Source organism: Sebastes umbrosus, chromosome 7 (assembly GCF_015220745.1).
Source record: "Sebastes umbrosus isolate fSebUmb1 chromosome 7, fSebUmb1.pri, whole genome shotgun sequence".
Lineage (NCBI taxonomy): Eukaryota > Metazoa > Chordata > Actinopteri > Perciformes > Sebastidae > Sebastes > Sebastes umbrosus.
In genome coordinates, this window is record NC_051275.1 from 13,447,883 (window position 1) to 13,464,086 (window position 16,204).

General features: G+C 39.8%; 1 protein-coding gene across 2 annotated transcripts in view; it reads right to left on the minus strand.

The window, feature by feature from the left end:
- Nucleotides 1-16,204, minus strand: part of esamb (endothelial cell adhesion molecule b) — a 59,731-nt gene that overhangs the window by 34,790 nt on the left and 8,737 nt on the right. The gene's annotated exons all lie outside the window — the stretch shown is intronic.

A 16,204-nucleotide genomic window follows, 5' to 3' on the forward strand; every position in this document is an offset into this window, starting at 1 on the left:
TGTCCCCTCACCCCACCCAACTCTCTCAAAGACGTATAAATACTAGGGCTGTCAATTGATTAAAATATTTAATCGTGATTAAATCACATGATTATCCAGTTAATTGTGACTAATCGCAAATTAAATGCAAATTTTTTATCTGTTCATAATGTACATTAAAAGGGAGATTTGTCAAGTATTCAATACCCTTATATGAATATGATTGCTTTATGCAAATGACAGCCCTAATAAATACACCTGTACCTGTGTACAATTTTATATATACTTTTTTTCAACCCTATTTTACTGTTTCCTATTTTAAATGGCCTATTCAGATATTCCTTTTTCTTGGATAGGGCAAGTTTATATTCTGCATCAGGTGTATTTCACTTAAAATGACCTCTACCATGATGTACTTGTGAGACAGATATCCTGATTGGCTGTGATTATCTCGTCCCTTACAGCATATTGCTCTCGATAATAAGGGTGTAAGAAGAGTATTGCAATATTACATTTTGTGATACTGTATAGATTTTTAATTAATAGTTTACATGCAAAGATTAACTCAGTCAGTATTTTATTTCATTTGCAAAGAGATGCGCCCTCTCAATGCATGTGCCCTCTAAATGTAGTGCTATGATGTTGGATGTTGCCGGGACTGTGATAAATGCAGATCCCACTGTTGTGATTGCATAAAAAAGTTAACTTTCTTTTACTCAGATTTTATGAATACGGCGGTGTGTTCTTTATACTATGACAGTTTTCGATTTTTTAAAAAAGTCGCAATATATCGCCTTGCTTACTATATCGTAATATATCGCAATATATTGAATCATAACCCCTGTATCGGGATACGTATCATATCGCCAGATTATCGCCAATACACAGCCCTACTCCAGAAGGGGAGAGGTTATTCAGAGAACTGTTTGCCATGTCAGTAAGAATACAAGCCAGGAGACTGGTTGGCTGACAATAAGCAATGCCAGGAAAGTTTTAAACAAGAGTCAGCTGGGTTTAAAGAGTCACAGTTATCAAAGTGCAAAAACTTAAAAAAGATATCTAAAAGTAATTTAATTATACAACAACTCTTTTCAAAAGAACTTTACATGCTCTTTTTGTATTTTACTTGACTTTCCAACTCTCTGATTTCAAAATAAAAACACTCTTGTAGTATTGCAGGGAAAGCTGTTAATACCTTTAACATTACAGCTCTATAATGTCTGGGACTGCAGCAGTTAACACTAATTTTCTAATTTCAAACCAGCGAGGACGACACACGAGTGCACTGATTAGAAGATCTAAATGCACGACAGTCGTCTCCACTCCAGGATTTTACTGAAAACTCCAACAGGATCTCTGTCCAGACTTTCTTTTGGGTAATTAGTCGCTTTCAGCGCGGAGGAGAACACATGAATAATAAAATAACGTCTTAAATGCTACAAAACCAGCAGATGTTTTAGTCTGAATCATTGATTAATCACAAACCGACTTGCTACAATATGAAAATGGAGCACTGCTAATTCTAAGGGCATAAAGAGCTATTTTTTGCCTTAACGCTGAATAATAATACGTCTCTGTGATAAAGTTATTTGTAGCAACTTTATTCTTTGAAGCTCTTAAAAGCAGCTCTTAACCTCTGCTTTGTCGTGGGCCAATATTGTGACTCTGAAGCTCATTTTGAAACAGAGGGCGTGACAAATACTTGGCTTTTATCTTCTCTCGTCTGCAGGCATATTTTGAATTGACTGTAAGAACGACAACAATCATGTCATCTGTATTTACAAAACAACAATATTTAGGATATTCATTGTATATTTCACGGTGTACCATTAGAAAGCATTACTGTATATGAAGAACTAATAATGCAATTAAATGCAATAAATAGCAAGACAACGAAAACAAAGGTGGAAAGAACATTAAACCTAATCAGATGTAACAAAAAATCACCTTTACTAAAAAAAACATTGACAGTAGGGCGGCATAGCAATTTAAGTCTATAAGATGTTCGAAAAAAGAAATCACAAAAAGTTGATGTCTTCAAATTGCTTGTTTTGTCCGATCATTACTTCAAAATACAAAGATATATAATTCATGACATAAAGCACAGAAAAACTTTGTTTGCTGGAATCAGTAAATGTTTCAGACTTTTACTTGATTAATGACTTAAACAATTAAATCTGCACTAATCAATACTTCTATATTAACAATGGATCAAATGACTACGTTGTCTCCTCAGCTCTGCAGAGCATTTAACGTCTTTCAGCTCATTGTTTTGGTTTTAGCGCCCACAAATGTGCTGTTCTGAGTTTAAAAAAAAAAAAAAAAAGTCCAGGTTAATCTACTGTATACTACCTGTCCAACACCAAACAGAAGACAGACACAGTTAGCGACTAGCTGGTGAACATAGTGGAGCATTTAGCAGCTAAAGAGCCACATATTCCCCTCAGGAGTTGGTGGAGACCAAAAACAGAGCTAAAAGGAGAGTGAATATAATAATATTATTTGCTAATTAATTCGATCAACTTTATAACTACAGCTGATTTGGTGGATTACTAATTAGTGGTGCTTTAATGCTGCAAAATTGCTGGCAAATGGATTCATCCATTTACAGCACTGTCGACTTATTGTTTCAGCACGACTTTACAGACTCCAGCTACATACGCATAGTTTTGAGGGTGCTTCTGATCTTGCTAAGTTATATATCTCACACACGCTTCGTGATTGCAGATCATTTTTCAGCCATCAAGGCTCCTTCTCGCAAGAATCTCACTTTATTTGTTGGAGATTTTATCCCGGATGGCTGAAGATCTAGTACATGTTCAGAAACTTAATCAGTACACCGCCTGGTCCATTTCACTTTGAAAATGTCAGCAACTCCGCCACTAAGGGAAGTCAGTGTTGGAGACCTTCTCACATGCTCTGTACTTTACATTTAAATGGCTGGAAACTACCTAGATAAAAGCCTGCTGGTGTAACATTTTAGAGGAATCTGTCATGTTCTTATTTATTTCTCTTATGTTTCTCTGACTCCAGTGAGCGTTTGTTTTCTCCCAGTACTTTGAAACTATACACATGTTGTGGGGACTTAGATGTTGCATGCTTTCTACCCTTTTATCTTCAAGAAAATGTCTTCAAATATCTTGAGTAAAGACAGGCTGAATGCAATATATAGTCCGTAGGTGCAGTTTTCAGGGCTGAATCATTTCTCCTGTTTTTCACCAGTTTCAGAAGAAATTCTGTTTTTAGTGGCAGACTTGATACCGGAGAAAGTTTATGACTTCCACCTGCTTCCCATCTGAAATGAAGCATATTTGATGGGTGAGCTTTGCAGGTAAAGGTGCCATGGTTACTGGGCTTATCAGGTGTGAGCAGGTTTCTTAGAAGCAGCTGTGTTCGCCAGATCAATTTAGAGGACCAACCAACCTCTGGGCTGGAAATAGAAATGAGCAAATTCCCCTGCTGAAAAAAATTATATGAGGTAGGACTCGCTCTATAGATCCTAATATATGTAACTTAACGCATGACCGCCTGCTGCTACGCTGCTGACAGAGATACAGGAGACTGCTTCACAAAGCAGCTCATGTTTTTTTGGCTAATTTAATTTCAGGACTGCTAAATATGACATTATTTAAAAAAGCCTATTTTCAGGCACTCAGTGGTTTATAAAACTGATGATTCAGAACAGCTTTGCCACCCAGTTACTGTATAAGCAAATTGTCTGTTAATAGACTTTCAAATGACTTAGGCAGACGTTTATGCATACCTGGTGCCAGAGACAGTTAAGTTATGGAGTTAAAACAAGGCTGCGTTTGTTAAGACATCATGACGTGTTTATGTTCTGTACAATCCATGTCTGTTGTACACTCATGGTTACTAAACCACTTCTTAGTTATTTATAATGGAATAGCTTTTTCATTGTTTTTACAAACTAGAATTACCACCTCGCGGTCGTATGCCTCCAACAACCAGTTGTTGGTTGTAAAGTTGCAGTTTACATCCATGTCTGTCCAAAATGTCATCACTTCATCATTCTATCCCGTTAGACATTTGTGTTAAATCATCGTAATTAGGATATGAATTCTTGAGTTATGGCTAAAAATGTATTTTGTGAGGTCACAGTGACCTTCACCTTTGACCTTTGACAACCAAAATCGATGTGCCAAATTTGAAGAAATTCACTCAAGCCGTTCCTGAGATATCTCAACAATGGGATCGATGTAAGGTCACAGTGACCTTGACCTTTGACCACCAAAACCTAATCAATTGTTCTTTGAGTCCAAGTGGACATTTGAGGAAAATGTTAACAAATTCCCTCCAGGCGTTCCTGACATCGCGTTCACAAGAATGGACCTGACGAACGTACCGATGGATAACCCCAAAACATAATGCCTCTGGCCACGGCTGTCTGTGCTGCAGAGGCATAAAAATAACATTATGAAATAAAAACACACTTTTGAAAAAGCTCATTTTAAAACAAAAAATGTCTATTATGAAATAAAATTAAGTCGTATAAAATTCTGTCGTATGAAAATAAGGATGAATCAACATTTTATAATAATAAGTTGAATTTAAATAATTTCTTAAATCATTTTACAGACTATTCTTTAATTTATATATGTTTTACTATTTATTCATGTGATTATTTATTTTATAGTAATTTATTATTGAACACACATCCATAGTAGTGTAACACAGTCTCATTAGTTGCCACATATGCAATGAGGAAAATTAGTCGAGGAAGCAGCTCAGTAATCAAACAAATATTGATGATAAACGTGTGATATATTGTAATAGATGAATTATGTGAGGGTAATGGTTCTAAATCAGTCATGAAGACATTAACATGGATCTGTTAAAGGTAGCATAGGAAGTGCACTATTCGTACTGGTTGTATACTTGATGTGCCTGTGAATAAATGTGAATACATGTAGGTAGTTGGATCAAGTTGTTAAAAAACAAACAATAAAAACCCATCTCTTTCAAACAATTCTTGCCGCAGGACGTGGAATGAGTGCTCCACAAATCTTTGTAATGCACTGAAACACAAACCACTAACAACTGAGAAACAGCAGATAATTGAGGCAGAAATAAACCCACGCATTCTGGGAAAACCACTAAATGGATGGAAACCCCATACAGGCAAAGTAATATGTCAGTGTCAGTGACAGCAGGAGTAACGGCTGCAGGATAAATAACTGGAGTTCCATGTAGAAAAACACAGTTTGATGCAAAATGCAAATCCTTTTTTATTTGATCTAAATGCTTCTGATTTGAACTCTTGCACAGCACGGCAGCCTCTGTGTGTTTTGATCATACGTTCTGGGTGTAATACAGCTCTGTTTCTCACTAACTGGGAAATCAAAATACAGTAAATGTATCCTGAATTTGTGGGTGTGCAAAGTAAAAAATAATAGTCATAGGAGTCTCACCTAGACAGGACTACAGTCCTTGCAGGAAGGCTAACATCAGCGATGATGCTGAGGAGAAATTCCTCTTATCAAACCCTCCCTGGTCATACTAATGACATCTGGAGAGGCTTAGAAACCGGAGCGTCACCTCAAGTGACGGTAAGGTCATTACGCTGCCCGGCTTCAATTCTCAGTCAGCCCAAAGAGCCAATTATTCCAGGGTTTGACAGATCACCGAGATTATAAAATAGTGTCGGGACCTCGTATTCTGCTTGGTAGGTTGTTTCTATTTTGAGCGTCAACACCCCTGAAGGTATTAATTCTAATGACAATTGCCTCACCGCCACCAGAGGGGCCAAACAGAGTGAAAATTTGAGCCACAAAGTAAATTGATGTTACAGCTGCAATAAACACTTGAGGGCTGCAAAACGAAGCGAAGGGATTTAGAGAAACCACAAAGGCCACTTCCGGAGGGTTTGGTATAACATACATGGTGAATAGATGAGGTAAAGCACAGGAAATAAATCCTGACCTTAAAATTATAATACGATTCTTTATGTCACATGCATCTTTGGTGGTTTAACATTTTGTGTAGCTTTGTTTTGACTTATGCATTGAAGTGGCAGTAGGCAGTATATTTTTGGCATCATTGGGCAAAAATTCCATAATAACCTTTCAGCATATTGTAATTCAAGTGTTCTGAGAGATAACTAGACTTCTGCACCTCCTCATGACTCTGTTTTCAGGCTTTAAAAAATCTAGCCCGTGACGGGAGTCTTTGACCAATCACAGGTCATTTCGAGAGAGCGTTCCTATTGGCTGGGCTATGATCATGTGACCGGTACTTGGCGTTCCTTCACCAGATTTCACAATGGCGGCGGCGTCACAAAGCGTCATTTTACAGCTAAACCGTGCACTACAAGATGATGCTGAAAACATTTGAGGGTGAGAAATAAGCATTAACGTAACATAATATTGATCCATGATTGAGGCACATGATTTTTTTCAGATTACCTGTTTCATGTACTACTCTCACGATATAGCAACCGTTTTATAAAAATATATATTTTTTAATCATATTTGCTCCAATCTCGCCTACTTCAGCTTTAATGGCTCTAAAATTTGAAATAAAAAAAGGCTTCATCTCCAAAATCATTCTCTAACCTGGTTCTATGAGGTTCTTCCTGTTCTAAAGAACCAATCAGTGCTCAGAATGAATACAGGAGGACCAATCAAGTTCTACCTCTTTACTGTGTCCCTTCACTGCTCTGTGACTGGTCTTAAAAAGCAGAAAAACATGATGAAATGTTGCTCAATTTTAAGTTCTGAAAGCTCAAAATGTATGGAAACATGAATGACACTGACGCTATCTTGTTTGAACCATTAGCAACCATGCTAGATAGCTACCTTTCTAATGTTAATCTAGGCCGCTCATGCTTATGTTTGCATGCAAGAATGAATTTTATCTAACTGTAAAGCAAGGAATTTCTGTCCGTCTGTCTGTCTGTGTGTCTTTCACATATCTCTGTCCGATCCACTTCACACTTGGTGGGTGTATAGTTGGGAACTCAAGGGAGTGCAGTGTTCAATTTGGTGCAATTTGGACACACCACACATACAATATCAATAAACAAGCGAATGGCGCAATCGGCCCATTCCGAACTAAAACACAAAGTAAAGCTCAGGCTGATGGGAATGATATGAGATTTGAAGGAAATTGAACTCAAGTATTAAGTTTTGATCTGATGATGACACAAGATGAAAAATCCGGGGATCAACTCAATTCATCCCATTTAAGTCTATCCACTAGGGATGCTCAACATCTTTAGCAAATTTCATTGCAATCCATCCAATAGATGTCTAGATATTTCACTCCACAAATGTCAACCTTATGGTGGCGCTAGAGGAAAAGTCAGAGGCTCACCAAAGTGATCAGGATTGTGATAGGATTTTGATATTATATATCTAAAGTGGCTTTAGCATGCCTGTTATTTTGGCCGATGAAAGAGAACTGTTCTGTATAAGATGTGTAAACCTCAATACCTCTAAACCTACTCATAGATAGAACCTTATAAATTCCAGGGTCAAGAAATATGAAGGAGTTTTCCTTGAAGAGTGCATTACATGAGAGGTAGTAACATTACAGAGGCACAGTGTAACACAGTTTTAATCTGTGAGGAGGTATAACAGCAGCCTGTGTGGTTGAGATGCCTCGCCACCGCAGGATTGACCCGAGGGATCTTCTTTAGCCTCACATAACCACGCCTGAAGCCTGCAAGGCCAAGTTACACCTCAAACCAGATAACGGCATTAATCTGGCCACAAAAATCCTCCCCTCCATCTGGCGAGACAGTCGAGCAACAGGAGAAAGGAGCGACGACGCCTCTCGCTCCTCAGTGAATACTAATCTCTCATCTCTGCTTCCAAACACTCCAATTCTGTCCTTTTACACGTAAAAACCACCACCAGGGCTATCACCTACCATTTAAAAACTAACCTATCACCAATACAGCATGGTGGAAAACCCATCCAACCCTATGACACCACAGGGAAAAAAAATCCCATCCCCTATTGCTTCACTATAACAGCCAAACAGGAGTATAATCTCCTGGCTTCTTAGTGCGAAACTCATCTGCAGCCACCAGACAGCCCAGTTCCTACCTGCACTACAAAGTCAAAAAGAAGAAAAGCTTTTTTTTTTTCTTCACAGACCAGCAGTTTTCACGCATTTTACCCTTGAAAATCAATCTTCCTCTTTGGATAAAGGCAAACATTTTAAAATGCTGATGAAACGGTTTCTTTTTAACAGTCATATTTCTTTAAAAAGGAAAGAGCCTCAGTCAGAGTGGAGCAACCTTTTGCAATTACAGTTTTCAGTTAGAAGAACAATTGTCAGGAGTCGTGTGAAAATTAAATTCAGCAGGTTAACACTGCTGTCACCAGCGATAATACATTTTCTTTCTCTCAAACCTAAATGCCTCTTGAATGAAATGTCGCTGGAGACGATAGTTAGCGGCCTTTGCATTGTGTGTGTGTGTGTGTTTATATGCCTGGTCTCTGAAGTTCACATACTGGTTTCCACCCGGAGCAATGGTCTCATTTAAAGAGGGAATGCACCTCATTAGTGTTTGCCATTTTCCCAGGGTGCACCTGGTCTAAATCACGCTCGCCCACGCTTGAGGTGTAAATGACCCACTCCTCCGAGATGCATCATTTATGGGCTGCGATCAACGGGGGAGATCAACCTACGGAAAAAATACAAATACACTTCCTTTCCCTTTGCAGAGAATGTCTGTGATTCAGACGCTGTGAGACGAAAGAGCAAAAAGACGATCTAATTGGCTGAGTGGGAAGATTCAAAAAGCACCCTGATAGTCTCATCTCCCCGGTCCGCGGTGGACAAACCGGGACTGGTCACCGGCGGCCACATCATTAGCCACATGGAAGACGGAGCGTGGGCGGAGAGGTGATAACAGGTGAAACACACCTGTCAGGCTGCAGCACCAGCAGCTGGAACATTTGAGTTTAATTATACGACAACCTGCAGGTAGGTTTAAATCAACTAAATAAACAGAATATACAGCGACTGCTTGTTAAAGCCTTTGTGGTAGAGTCTGTCAAAAAGTGATATTCATACATAGATACCGCCATTGAAGTAGGTTGTGGTTGCAGCTTTGGGTTTACTAATGATTCATGCTGAGAGGATCCATCTTTTGCGTTTCTGTGACTATATATAGTATCGAAATACGCCTACATCAATCTTTCAACAGCTTTTGCAATAAGAAAGGAATAAAATTGCAAGGAGAAACACTGCACTGTGGAAAATAAAGCGTTAACCTTTGAAAGTTGATGCACATTTCATTTCCTGTGCAGTCTGTTACATTTCTGCTTTAATTTTAAAAAGGAAATACTTCAAGAATATATTTACTAACTGTACTGTATACTGTCTAATCAACTCATGTGTGTCATTCATATACAGTATTTCAAGGTGTGACTGATTTTGACAGACAATATATTTTCACATCCTGTCCCATTTCTGATGTATTTAACGAGAAACGGACATTTTCATTCGGCATGTGTTATCAGTTACTGCTGTATAAAAATATATCAGATCAGATGAGTAAAACTCCTCTAGTGGTTTTGCATATTATCAAGACAGTATGACATGTTTTTAATTGGAGCGGAGGTGACTGGCAGTTATAATGAGTTTATTCTTCTGCTAATAGAAGGATCACATGGCCAGATTACAGATGTATGGCGTTTGTTTACAGAAGTGATGACAATTTTAAAAGGTCAATTCTGAAGGTCACTACACTGCTGAATGACAGACGAGAACACACCGTCTTAACAAATAGGAGCAGCCTTTCTTCAAGAAATTTAATCCATACTGGTACACCACATGGGGGCTGACATGGTACGACATTATACTGTAGAAACCTAGTTTTATACAACATTATAAATGATTTCTGGAGTTTGTTAAGACAACACAACCCCTTTGGAGGGGCTGCTACAAACTCCAAAGTGATGCGACCAAGCCTTAGGGGCCGTGTCCACCAAAGCGTCTTTTCCTGAGGCCAACGTATTTTTTTGAATGCTTTGCTATGGGAAAGCCATGTACTGTATTTACACTCTGGTAAAAAAATGGCAGCAGCAGGACGAGGCGCTGGGCGTCTTTTCTGCACGTTTGGTGTTTTTTTCAGGTTACCAAGAGTTAAAATTTTTTCAACTTGAGTAAAACGCTGCGCTCGTCACTTTTTACCCAGCTGTCCAATCACAGTGGAGGAGGGGCGGGACAAATAGCCTAGCACAAAGACGTGATCAAATGTGCTTTATTATGAGTATGTTGTGGTCTTGCGGTGTGTGTTATGCTATTTTATTGTTTTTTATTGTGGACTTTATGTTGTCCTCATGTCTGGAGCACTGGACCAAACGAATTTCCCCGTGTGAGATAAAGTTGATCTGAATCTGAACCAAACGATCGTGCTCGGCGAGTTGATTCCATCTGTTCAGATAGCCGTCTCTTCTTCCTCTAATACATTAACTACTACATAACGACTAGTGCAGATGCTGTATTACTGCTCCTACAGACAACATGTGTTGTTTTCTGTGTAGCTTTGCATGCTGTCCCTGTACCTTACTCTGCGTGGGTTTCCTCCCACTAAGACATTCAGGTGAGTTTAATTGATGACTCTAAATTGCCTGTAGGTGTGAACGGTCGTCTGTCTCTATGCGTCAGCCCTGTCCAGTGTGTATCCCCGCCTCTCACCCAGTGTCAGCTGGGATCGGCTCCAGCCCCCTCCTACAACCCTCTAAAGGATAAGCGGGTAAAGCTGATGGATGGATCCAAGTGTGTAAATATCACTGGTATATACAAAACGCAAATATTCACAACAAAAAATGTTCCACATATTCATGAATATTAGTGTGTTTTGAAACAAGATAAGTTAGAGGTATGCATCCTCTACCAATGTAAGCCTCACTCTGAGTGATCGCCTCGCACTGTGCATCACTGTAGATCAACTGCTTTCCAATACGTCCTCACTAATTAAATCAATTGTTTCCCAGGCAATTAAACTCATTAGTCTAATATTGATATCACGCTTGATCGGTTAGACTGGGTTATTGGCAGAATTGATAACTCTCCTGCCCACCCTGATGCCTCTTCTTCTTCTGGATATACACACTTTCCCTATGGTCAGAGTTCAAGTGACTGCTTTAAAGGTTTCTCACTGAATAAGCATGATGGGGAGTGTTCCTGGACTGTTAAAGCATGCTGCGTAGCAAATCACTAATGCAGTACAGCGGCAAACATCAAAGTGAGCCATTCAGCAAGAAAAATGCTGATGAGTTTGTGTGAACGGTTAAACATTGTGTGCTATATTTCTCTGTCTGATGTGGGCGAAACATGGACGGTTCATTTAACGTGCATCAGCTAAAATGTGCAAAATTATATTACCAGCAAAAGAAAGCACAACCTGCTGACATAAACATAATACATTATTTTGTTTCTATTGTAATAGGGATGGGAAATGCAGGGGAGTGAGAATTTGCAGCTTAAATCACTGTAAAATCTTAGGAGTTTATATAACCGAGTGTAAAAATCCATACCGTGTCATGTTAACATCGTCGTACATCCATCAACGTTAACTGGGCATATTCAGATTGTTTTGATCACCTGCCTCAAAGTCACATTAGCTCAATGAGGCGGCACGCGGAGCTCCAATCAACACCTGTCAGCCTCCACTACTGTAACTGTCAGCTGAATGTGCTGCAGCTGTTATGTGTAGAAACATTATAAAATATTTTTTGTGTGGCTCCGTGCATGAGCCAATTAATTTGACCTAGTTTCACATGAGAGAGTCCTTTAGGTAGCACCGTGTCTTTCCTGACTCTATGCCCTCTGCAGGGGTCTTTCTGTACGTTTGTGGCTCACAGAGCGGACCGGATCAATTAGGCTCCCACACACTAAGGTATATGCGTCAGTCTAACAAACAGAACCGTTCAGGGAAACTGGTGGCAATTTACCAGTTTGAGTCAGAGACGATAGATTCAGCTCAATGAAGTGACTCAGAAGATGTACGCCGTCAGGATGTTTTCTCGGCGCCAGGTTGTTCTGGTGACGAGGAAGAAAGATGGCTAACGTGTGCGCTTATAATGCTGTTCAGTTTATTAGCCAACAGGAGGAGAGACAGCTGAAGCATTTCTCTGAGAAGAGATTATGGTAACTTTACAACTCTGTGTGATTCATCACCCAAAAACAGAATACATTTGTTCTGCTCTGTACAGTAACGGACTTATGACTGGAACAAATTAATATGACTTTGAGTGTCATTCAGTGTTGATTTTGTCAATGAAAACTACAAAAAATACTCATTGAGGACCTATTTTTCACACCAAAACCAAGACTAAAAAATACATCAAATGTTCAAATGTATTAAATTTCTTTGACAACAAAATAAAAACTAAATGATAACATGAAAAACAAATAGAATTGAATCACAGCCACACTTATACAATCTCTGGTCCCCCCACCGGCACATATGCGAGTCACATATGCATAATATGGGAGGCCTCTGTGTGGCATTTTAAACTTGAGTGGGCTTGTTCACAATAAATGATGTGTTGTTCCTTACAATCAATGTACTCTTTCAAATTAAATCTGTATATTTTATACGTCAGTTAGCCTGTGACTTTTGGTTTTAGTGTACCACCCACAAGATCTTGAGTGGCCCCATCTTGCCACACCTAAGAAAGAATTCTGAGGGCGCCGCTGGTGTCATTGTGGCCCATTTCCTCCCTCTGTCTCCACCTCTTTACTGCCTAGACTTCTTGGGCCACCTGTGTTAATCTTCATTAATGTTATTAATTAATAAATCAGCAAAATTCCATACATGGATCACATAACAAAACCATTTCACGACACCTGAGAAAGCTCCATCTGGTGATGAAAGCTCTGGAAAATTCAAGTCAGTCAGTGGATCTTGTGGTAACAATTTTTTTGTTAAGCAGTAAAATTACAGTTACTTTTCTAATTTACCAAAGCTCCCTCCAAAACAACTGTATTTACCCGCCATTAAACTTTGGTATCTAGTAGTACAAACTCAAAGGCAGCTAGATTGACTGTTTGAGTCTTTGACTTTGACTTGTGCTCTTCCAGATATCTCCCAGATCTCTAGATGACTGAGACTCTGGCAGCTGCCGAGGCCAGCCAAAGGGAAGCTTTGCACTAATAGTTAATTCTCATGCAGCACCCTGGCGGGAACGCTGTTTGTTCCGGCGCCGAACGGCGACCCACCAATTTCTTGTTTAGTTAATCATGTGATACATAATCAGAATTACCCTAAGCTCTGCGAGCTATCCTGTGAAAAGGGATACAGCCGGCTCGCAAACATCAGCTTACACCACCAGAGCCGAGTGGCTCCCGTCTCATTACAAACCAGCCGTCACCGAACACAATCAGCTGAGGACATGACAATATTTTAATAGCGGGGCCGGAGAGAAAGGCATTTCTACAAGAGGGGGGGAGGTTGGCATGCTGGGAGCAAAATCACTGCCAGTTTGAGCTATCTGATGGGCAGCGGCAACGTGTTTGAATGTGATTTATTGCTGTCAGTGTTGATAAAATGTTAAGCATCTGTCTCAGATCATCAAATTTAAAGCCTCCTCAAAATATTAGCAGATTTATTTTAGCGTTCAGTAGCCAATTAGCTATGGATCTTCTCATGTAAAGCCTCAGCTGGGTCTACTTTAGACTTTATTGTCCCACAAGGGGAAATTATTTTCCACAGCACTTTACTTGTCAGACACCAATACATACAACAGTAACACAGTGACAGCAATGCAACAGAGATAACAACAGAAAATGACGGACATCAGTACACACTCAGGCTTAATCAGCGACGCCTGTTGTTTAAGGCGGCTATGACTGCAGGTATCAAGCTTTTCCCCGAAGCGAGCCCTATTGCACCTCAGTGTTCTGTACCAGTGCCCGGAGCGGGGCATTATGGTGAGGTGGTGATTGAGTGGGTGTGTGATGTCCTGTGCTATTGAGTTTGCAATGCGTGCTATGGCTTTGTTGTTTAGTTCTGTGAGGTTGAGTGTGGGGAGACCAATTATCCTGGCAGTAGTGTTGGTTATGCGTGTGAGTTTTGCCCGGTTAGTGACGGATAACGTGTTAAAAAAGCAGGTGGAACAGTAGAGTAGGATTGGCTGAAGAATGCTCTGGTACAGCATAAAGTCCTTTAAGTTTGTGGATGACTTTGCTCATGTGAAGTCGGACAGTTTCAGTTTTTCTTGATTCACTAATTATGGTGTTTCTGACAGGCAGGATTGTTGTTTTTATCAACAGGCTGAGCTGCTGTCAGAAATGTGAAAAGAAATCCATCATGCAAATTTTAAAAAATCTATTCGATCATCCGAACAGGAAGCGGCGGCGGCGGCGGCGGCGGCGGCCGAAGTTGCTCGTCAGTGAGTTCATTCATTTGTTTCATTCCATTTAGCAGCTGCACCAAATCAAAGGGCGGCAGATATAATGTCACGCCACAGTGGTTTCCATGCAGAAGCCCCATGACAACAACACTGATTTTCAGCCAGGTGTCCTCTGCATTGTTAAAGGGCATCGTACACACTTTCTAAGTAACTTCAGCACTCAAAAGTGAGTTGTGGATGGATATAATGCCCCCTTTCTGTCTTCTCCGATGCTGCTCCTCAGTGGAAACCTGAGTTTGAACCAAACAAATCCTGACATAAAAGACACAAGCTGTAACAATCTCCGATTTCCACACTGGAGGAAAGCCAACATCTGGTATAAGAAATGATGCAGCAGCACGGTTGACAGGAGCATGATTTGGCCAAGTCCAAAGAGCCTCAAGGGCTTCTTAGGGCTCTGAATGATGCAGAATATGTGTTGATAAGAAAGAGGAAAATTAAGAGTATTTAACACATGATCTTGTCAATATGTTTGTGATTATGTAAAGTAAAAACATCCAGCTGTCTCTCAAATATGACAAAAAAAAAATTTTTTATCCAAATATTGTTGAGTAAAAACTACGCAAATCATTGGATTTGTCTATTTTGTTTAACATTTGTGGCATTATTGAGGAGTAATTATGTTAAATTATGTGAATTTTTTATCGGATTATTAATGAATTCATCGCCAACCACATGCATGCAAGCCGTACCAGTAAAAAGCCAATACCGGGAGCAGGACTTATGACCTAAGTGACCCTAAATGTGACAGCTGGGACGTCTCATCCACCATTATTTTAAATGACATCCTCGTCTTTCAGGTACACTCCTGCTTTTATGTTATTTCCAACCTCACAAGGGACACATAACTATCAAAGAAAAGAAAAAAAAGCAACAACACTTCCTTGAAATCCATGTCAGAGCATTCAACCATGCAACAACATTATGCCCTCTTAAGATGAAGAGTACTCTGCTGTGTGCTTAAAAGGGGACCTCTGGTAAAAACCACAAGCAAGCAGCAGCCACAGCAATACAAATTACATTTTTCATGAATTGTCGGCGTGCTTGTTCCTGCATTTGAATTCAATATTTCGCTGGAGGAAGAAAAGAGGAAGAGGAAGAGGAGGAGGAGGAGGGGCTGACACATCTTTGGCATTTGAGCAGGCTAATAGCTGCCAATAATGTGAATCTGAGTGATGCATTTGAATACATTTACACTCACTCAGGAGGATTTAAATCTTGTGTTAATGCAGACTGCATTAAAGGTCATACAGCTACAGTACATACAGTACTTTGTGTTGCACATTACTGACATAATTCATCATTATTAACCCTTAAAGCAGCAGTGGGTAGAATTGGAGCAAAAAAAAAGTTATTTTTATAAAACGGTCACTATATCCTGACAGTAGTGCATGAGACAGTTAATCTGAAAAAAAAAAATCATGTTCCTCTGTGTCCTCCGGTGCTCCTAATTGCATCTGCAAGATTTCACAGACCGAAGGAAAACAACCAATCAGAGCCGAGCTGGAGCCTTGCCGTCTCTGAGCAGCTGTCAATCACTCGCCAACTCCGACCAAACGGTCAAACTAGGCAGCGCTGATCAAATATGAATCAATATTCTGTTCCTGTAATGCCTATTTGTTGCATCAAATGTTTTCAGAAACATCTTGTAGTGTACTGTTTAGCTGTAAAATGAGAAAGCTTGTGACCTGGAAGCCATGTTGAGATCAGTTGAGGAAATACCAGGCACCGCCCACCAGCCGGAGCAAACTCTCTCATTTTACAGCTAAACAGTACACAACAAGATGTTTCTGAAAACATTTTATGCGACAAATAGGCATTACAGCTGC